We start from the raw sequence: 8554 nt of genomic DNA on the forward strand, positions 1-8554 counted from the left end.
TTCAATCATTCAATTCTACCTAGCAAACATGAAGAATCATCAATGAATTTGTAGGAGATTTCAGGACTCTGGACTATATTCACCCAAAACGCAGAAAAGAAAATAGTAGAGAACTTTCTACCTTTTTTACAACCGTCGCTCGAACCTGATAATTTTTGACGGAGAACTTTCACGAACCCCAGAATTTCCATGTACCAATGGGCGGATTCTTTCTTTTCACTACACAACCGAATTTTCCGCACTACTCTCTTTAGCAAACAATTTGCGCTTATTTGACTCCGCTTCTATCTTATCTAAGACCGCTTGCTATTCCGAAACATAAATTTATAAAACTCCTAAATTCGATTTTAACCGCTTTACACCAAAAATTAAAAGAAAACGAACGCTACTCGAAATCAATAATGACTTTATCTTCAATTTACTTCCGTCTTTCCCTAGCTACTTGTTTTCCTACAATTATTATGTGATTTCCTAGGCAGCAAGCGTACGTCTAAATGACGTACTCAATTGGAGATTTCCTTACGGTAGACGTCATCGACGGGAAAATGACGTCCTATGAACGTCATTGAAGGTGACGTTATACGCTAACGTCATAATGACGCTGACATTTGACCTTCATCTAGACGTCAAAAAGACGTCAACTTTGAGGTCTATATGATGTCCTTTAAGGTACGTCATTATGACGTACGCTTGCTGCCTGGGTTCTACTTCAGAAAGGACTGGACTTCTCTACTCTACGCAGTTGTGAGAACAGCTCTAATGGGGGCACAATAGACATATGTGTCGCAGTGAGATTTAAGGCCCTTACAAAACTATAACTGTAACTTATTTGTGGAATTCATTTTTGATGAAAAAACTTCCTTACAGAATAGGTATGATAGAACTTGAAACGTATTATACGATTTTAACAAAATGAGTTTTTAAACCACGAAACGTGTCTCGCTATCACAATAGCATCTTCAGGTGGGAAAAGAAAAACTAATATTTTGTGAAAATCGTTTCAAGTTAAATTATGGATTTTCATCAATTATCGGCCGCATCAATTCAATATAGCCAAGATAGGTTAAAAAATACGAATTTAGGCTGGAAACGTGACGACTACTTAGAGACGAGGGTATAGAATGTGCACGATCATTTTGATTTTAACTGGGATCGAAACACCTAATTACCTACACTATCGAAGCAGTGCTTCAGTGTCCAACGAACCTCTGTTTCTCACTAGACGCTAGCTACCTACATGAACTGGCAAAAGGAGCTTGACTATTCGTGGATTATGCCACGGCCATCTGAAGTACTCTATAGGCGACTATGATTAAGCGATTAATCAAGCACAGCAGAGATTCGCATGGCTAAGGATCAACAACAATGGATAGATGGAGCATGGTCGGGCACCAAATATCAAAATTTTGCAGTGCAAAGATTCTTGTTGTCAGAGTCGCCTACACCCTTCTGTCCGTGAACATATGTAAATGGATAGTCAAGAGCAATATTCGACGAAAGCCAATCTCGATATAAGAACAGCCGATGACATTATTACACAAACACTATAGAAACACTCAAATAAGCCACCAGTATTAGTTGCAAATTCAGGAGTTCCCCAAGGATCTATTTTGGGACCACTTTTATTCCTCGTTTTCATCAATGATTAATGTGATATAATATGTTCCAAAAAACTTCTTTTTGTAGACCTAAAGATTTTCAGAAAGATAAGTACTCTTTCAGACTGTTATTTGTTTCAAAGGGATCTCGAAGTGTTGAGCGAATGGAGTGAGAATAATGATCTAACTTTGAATCTAAGTAAGTGTAAGGTGATGACTTTTGCAGGAAAAGTAACCCTCATTGATTTCCACTATTACTTAGACAACGTAAAAATGAGAAGAATTACTGAAACGAGGGATTTGGGAATTTCACTCTAACGAAAGCTCACATTTTCATCTCATATTGTTACGGCTACTGCGCTGAAGGTCTTGGGTTTTGTCATCCGTAACTATAAGGAGTTTTCCTCTTTTGAGGCAACCTCCTGTATATCAGTCCTTGGTCACGAGTAGGCTGACATACTGTAGTTTAGTATGGAACCCCTCTCAGGCGGAGTATATATCATTCATTGAAGAAGTGCAAACTTCCATGTAGGTACCATGTATTACTTAAGTCGAGATTCATTTCGAGGAAAACTTTTCCTTAAATTTTTACAGCTCAAATATTTCGTTATATCATCGTGTACAGGGTGGGCAAAATTGGTGATACCTGAATTACAACTTCTTCAACCCAACGAGATAGAGGAAAATGCATGGCACATTACGGTCGTCTTTTTTCGAGAAACTAATAATGCCATCAACTGCATTTTTCTATCTTCTTTTGTTTTCGAGTTAGGGTTCAAAATTAAAATTTCAACTTTGGTCATTATCTCCGTTTCTGTTTAAGCTAGGATGTTGAAATGAAAACATTATACAGACACTTTTTTCCAAGCAATCCAGTGGCGTACTATGATTTTTTCCAACAGGTATATTTGCTGAGCTATAACATAAAGATGTATTTTTTCTTATGGAAACAGTAGTTTAAAATGACCTAGCAAGACTTAGGGTGATGTATAATAAATTTCTGAAACGGTAAAAAAATAGTGATTCTTTCTGAGTCATTTTAAACTACTGTTTTCATAAGAAAAAATATATTCTTATGTTATAGCTCAGCAAATAAACCTGTAGGAAAAAATCATAGTACCCCACTGGATTGCTATCAAAAAAGTGTCTGTATAATGTCTTCATTTCAACATCCTAGCACAAACAGAAACGGAGATATTGACCAAAGTTGAAATCGCCCAAATTTAAATTTTGGCCTATAACTCAAAAACAAAAGAAGATAGAGGAATGCAGTTGATGGCATTATTAGTTTCTCGAAAAAAGACGACATGAATGGTACATTCATTTTTCTCTATCTCGTTGGGTTAAAAAGTTGTAGTTCAGGTATCACCAATTTTGCCCACCCTGTACTTCTGTGAATGGCTGACCAAATTCATTTCACTGAGCCAAGTTATTGACACAGTTTTGAATTTTTACATCTGGTGAACTGTATTAAAATCAATGGGAATGTTTTGAAGTCAGATAATACCTACTGTAAATTGTGGAGCGTAGAGGGTGAATCATCATTGACGAACACTTTTCAGTGTAAAACAAATTGACCTGAAACTATTAATTGGGTAGGTATAACGTAAACCTGCGAGAAACATTTCTGTCGTCTTTTTCAGACTATACATTCATAATGAATGGAGAAGAATTCGGAACACATATAACAAAATATCATATCACAATAATTATGCATGGTTTGTGTGAAATTAATCAACAATTTCCGTGATGAATAATAATCCATTGGGAATCAACAACAAAGATAATCATCGTGAATAACATCGAAAACGTGAAATCGATGTGAATGAAAATGTGCAAGGTGAAATAGACTGATGGACAATAAGCTGAAGAAGTAATACTTCCGATTAGAAGGTCGAGATTGATCTTACAAAGGTCAAATTTCTTAGTGAGAATAAAAATTTCAAAGGAAAAAATCATCGTCTTCAACTCAACCTACGCAATTATTACTGTAGAATAAACACTGGTTGATGTACCTATTAACCGTACATTGGTACCATTCAAATCTGACAGAGTCCCCTTGGTCAAGGAAGCAAGAATTATTAACGAATTACAAATAATTTCGAACTCCTGAAATTTATTTTATTATATATCTCGTTTGTCTATTTGGTAGTAATTTAATAATAAACTTAATTGAAAACTTACTACAATTCTCTCTCACATTCAAAAGCATTTTGCCTAAACTAAATTTGTTTCTAAATTTTCCTCCACCAGAGTGAATGATTACAAAATTCCATAAAATTGTAATATTGATTTTGAACAAAAAACTATCAATTGTTCATGAAGAATAGACTTAAGAAAAACCTCGTCCTATTTCTTTCTATCAAATACATTATGCTGAACCACGTTTCTGGAAATAATAAAAACAAATCATTGATTTATGCTTAAATTACAGGAGGGTATCATCAATTCGACTGTCACTTCCAATGCCTCTTTTTGGATATATAACAGTTCTTTATTGCCTCTAAACAAATAGCCATCGAACTATAGGGTCTCTCAGTTCTTTCAATAATATTTTATTTTTAATCAAGTTTCTGAATTGAGTAAAAGAGCACATTATAGTAGTAGATATATGTAAAAATCATAATTAAATTGCAGAGAGTTGTTCTGAAATTCAAGATCTCATTGGGTACAGTTCAATTGCAATTATGCTTACCAATAACATTCTCTTCGAATGCCTGTCTTGGGAATGTTACCAAACAATATAATCTAGTTGATTTTTGACAAAATTTCTATCGAAATGAAGCATGCCGCTAAAACCTTCATTTCATTATATTATTAATATTTCAGACACTAAAACTATCATCAGAATTTCTATCGTTAATATATCGAAATATGTCAACAGAAATAAGGATAATGTTTCCGTGTTACTTGCCGTCTCATACGTTAAGAAAAAAAATGTATGTATGGCAATAACTCATAAAAATAATATTCAATATATTGCCTTCTCATGTTAAGAATATTTCGTGCCAAATTCAGAGAAGCTTTTATGCTTTAATTTTCAATTGTTAGCCATACAATATTATTGAGTTCCAAGAATATTGTAAGAAATAATGATCTATTTTTTGTATTCGATTTGTTCCATTTTTATACATTTTTAGAATATTTTGGGATAAATAAATACTATTACTAGTATTACTATTGGTATTTTGCCTTTCTGGTATTATGCCCTCCTGCAGATTATTGATTCATAGCGCCATGCAGATTATTGATAAATTAGATCTACTCGTGTAATCATTTGAAACACCGAAACTTTACCTATTGGGATGGGCCTGACAATAAAGCCTATTTTGGTTACTGGTTTTGTTAGCGTCAAATATGCATTATAGGATACTAACAAACCGACGATTGCTTAAAGAGATCTGAACTTGTTCAAATGTACGAGGATATATTGAATAATTCTTAGCCTACTAAAGAACCAAACAAAATTTCAATTTCAAAATATTTTATTACTCGACATATTCTCCTCCTAATTGGATACATTCATTACAGCGAACCTGCAACGACTCTAGACCTTTCAAAAAAAATGTTTCTTCTCTGTGAACCAGACCTCTACAGCCAAATCTGGTGAATAAGGGGGGTGTTCTAGTAATTCAAACCCTAAATCACGAGTTTTTTTGCATGGCAACATGAGTTTTGTGTGCAGGGCCGTTGTCCTGCAAAAACAAAACACCTTTGGATAGCTTTCCGCGTCTTTTCTCTTCAATTTGTTTCCGTAGAGTGTCAGTAAAGTCGAATAGTAATATCCGGTTATTGCTCTACCCTTATCCAAAAAATCAATCATGATTACTCCATGGCAATCCCAAAAAACTGAAGCAAGAACTTTTCCAGCCAATTTTTGGACACGAAACTTCTTAGGTCTTGGAGAAGCAGAGTGTTGCCATTCCATCGATTGTTGCTTTGTTTCTGGATCGTCTCATCCATAGTATCAATTCGGGCCAAGAAATCTTTGTTTCTTCCCTTGCACTCTTTTGGTCAACATTCAAACATTTGGGGATCCATTTTGCAGCAATTTTTCTCATGTCCATATTGACGTGAACTATATGATTAACGCGTTCGTATGAAATATTCAGTGCTTCAGATATCCGTTTTAGCCCAATTCGACGGTCTGATAAAATCATATCATGAACTGCATCGATATATTTTCGGGGACTGACACAAAGAATGGCCTTCCCGATCGGTCATCATCTTCAATGGAAAATTTACCTCTTTTGAAGCTTGCAGTCCAATTTTTCACGGTCGCATACGAAGGACATTGATCACCAAGGGTGTTAAGCATATCTTCGTAAATCTGCTTACCTCTAAACTCTTTCAAATACAGGTACTTGATGATGGCTGGATTCTCCAATTTTTCGATTTTCACAATTTTGGGTGGACATCTTCTTTCTTTTAATTTATTGCGTAACTCTGGTTTACTTTTTTGACCTCAAACTTTACACTGACACTTCTAATTAGTTATTGTTCGTTGCTATGGTAACACAATATTTTTTTAAGCATGCAACTGGTCTAGGCTAACTAGATATCAATACATCCTCGTAAGGTGATCACTATTTCCTGATGAAACGAAAATTGGTTCATGCATAGATGGTTCATTTATAGAGCTCTAGATGCAGATATTTGCGTATTTTCTAAAGTGAACTTCTTCTATTTATAGGAAGTTGAGTAATGAACGAAATTGATTTATAACACCAGTTGGACTAAATTCAAAAAATGTAACGATATATGTAATTCAAACTACCCAACCACCATCAATAAAAGTATTCTCATCGAGAAGAAGTATATGCTGACCATGACTTCGGTCTCACTTGATCACGTAGGAGCAACACACCTCCCACCTCGACGAAAAAGGAACGAATTGATGGCCCTTTTATTACTTTTCATACTCGTCGAGCAATTCTTTCTTCTGAACTCATGCCCATTAAGGTCATGACATGGGGAAGAGACTTCTCCACTACGCAAATTATAAAATCAATACATGTATGTAATATTTTGTTTTTTTTTTTCGATTTTTAGAATTGACATAAAGAAAATTGCTGCAGATATACGAGTGAAGATATAAGGAAAGTTCCAAAAATATAATTATCAATGACGGAAATATTTATTTTTATCCTTTTTCTGTAGAATCAATCAGCTGAATTCTTCAGCTTTACTTTAGTTTTATGAAAGCCTTATAATTTTTTTTCACTTCAGGTTTTGTTTATATTCAAACAGATAAAAATGTAATCCCCAAATTCATTTTACATTTTCGATTTATTCTTGCTGTATTACTGTCTCACACCATATGTGGTGTGTTTTTGAAGAAAATATCTCGAAAAATTTCATGGTATGGTATAACTTTCAATCTTCGTGAGTATCAAGATATGTTAGATGTGGTACAATGTGCAAGAAATTATTCAAATTTTACAAATTTTCACAACCCTGAGTATGAAAACTTACTGGATGTTACTGAACACTTGCTCCATTACACTTTAGATGGAAAATGAGAAGCACATCAACTATTCAGAAACTTAAATCGAATATCACCAGAGTAGATATAACAAGCTCAGAAGTAATCCGACTTTCTTATTGGATGGACAAAAAAAATTCAATGGTCATGCCACATGAGGACAGGTCAATTGAGTAAGAAGTAATCCGACTTTTCTATTGAATGAACAAACATAAATTCAATGGTCATGCCAGATGAGGACAGGTCAAATGAGTGAGATAAGAAGATCCTAGACTCGATCCTAGATATTTCAATGGAAATATATTTTCATACTCATCTCCGATTTCGTATGGAGTTTTTCTCTTCAATATTCATGTTCTGGACCACTCACTCTAGTTGATGCCGATATCGGTTATTTAATAAGTTTTATTCAGATATCCATAAATCCAATACAGAAAAAATATGACCGAGATGTTTTTTGTCGATCTGATGATCCGCGCAGTGAAAATGTAGAGATTTGCATATCAATATTGTATGAGATTTTCCATCCAGAGTCAAAACAGACGGTTTTAAATCGATATATCTATCATTAATCCGAATATGATTAGCATTCATAAAATAATATGACGTAATAAGCTCTATATGATTAAACTAAACACCGTTTCTTATATACGTTCAAATTCATTAATATTCAAATGATGGTTTTTTTCGGTTATTAAAAACAACATCGATTGAGAAACTATCAATTACAGCAAGATTCAATACTTGTAATGGAAAAAATAATCAACACAGGTAGGGTTGAATCTAAAAAGGAATGATAGATGTATTTCTAATCATTTTCTCATTGACATTTTTTAAAAGGAATATTTTTATTTCAACTTTTATACGAGCTGCAGAAGTATTACAGACAGGTCAAATTTTGTTGAAGGGGGACAAATGAGGGTGTTCAAATGAGTTTGATATCACTACCCCACTAGCCACAACCCGCAACAGCTCTCATTTTTGAGTAGGGAAAAGGGGTCGAGCAGCACCTTGTAGGAAAGGCAATTCAATTCCTGCATGAGTGTATTTTTTTTCATCGCTTTATTACTATACAGAGTGACTCAGTATTCCATCAATAACTTTCACACGCCGAATTTGGATCAGGGGTAGTGATATCGAATTCATTTTTTGACCCGTCCGAGCGTTTTTTCCATCTCAAAGATCCAAATTCGGCGTGTGAAAGTTATTGACGGAATACTGAGTCACCCTGTATAATAATAAAGCGATGAAAAAAAAATACACTCATGCAGGAAATTGAATTGCCTTTCCGACAAGGTGCTGCTCGCCCCCTTTTCCCTATTCAAAAATGAGAGCTGTTAGGGGTTGCAGCTAGAGGGGTAGTGATATCAAAATTATTTGAACGCCCAACTTTGTCCCCCTTTCAACAAAACCAGAATCGACTCTTGGAAGAGTTCTGTTCCTAATTTCTATGATTGATATTTTTGAGGGC

The sequence above is a fragment of the Coccinella septempunctata genome, chromosome 4, assembly GCF_907165205.1.
Source record: "Coccinella septempunctata chromosome 4, icCocSept1.1, whole genome shotgun sequence".
Lineage (NCBI taxonomy): Eukaryota > Metazoa > Arthropoda > Insecta > Coleoptera > Coccinellidae > Coccinella > Coccinella septempunctata.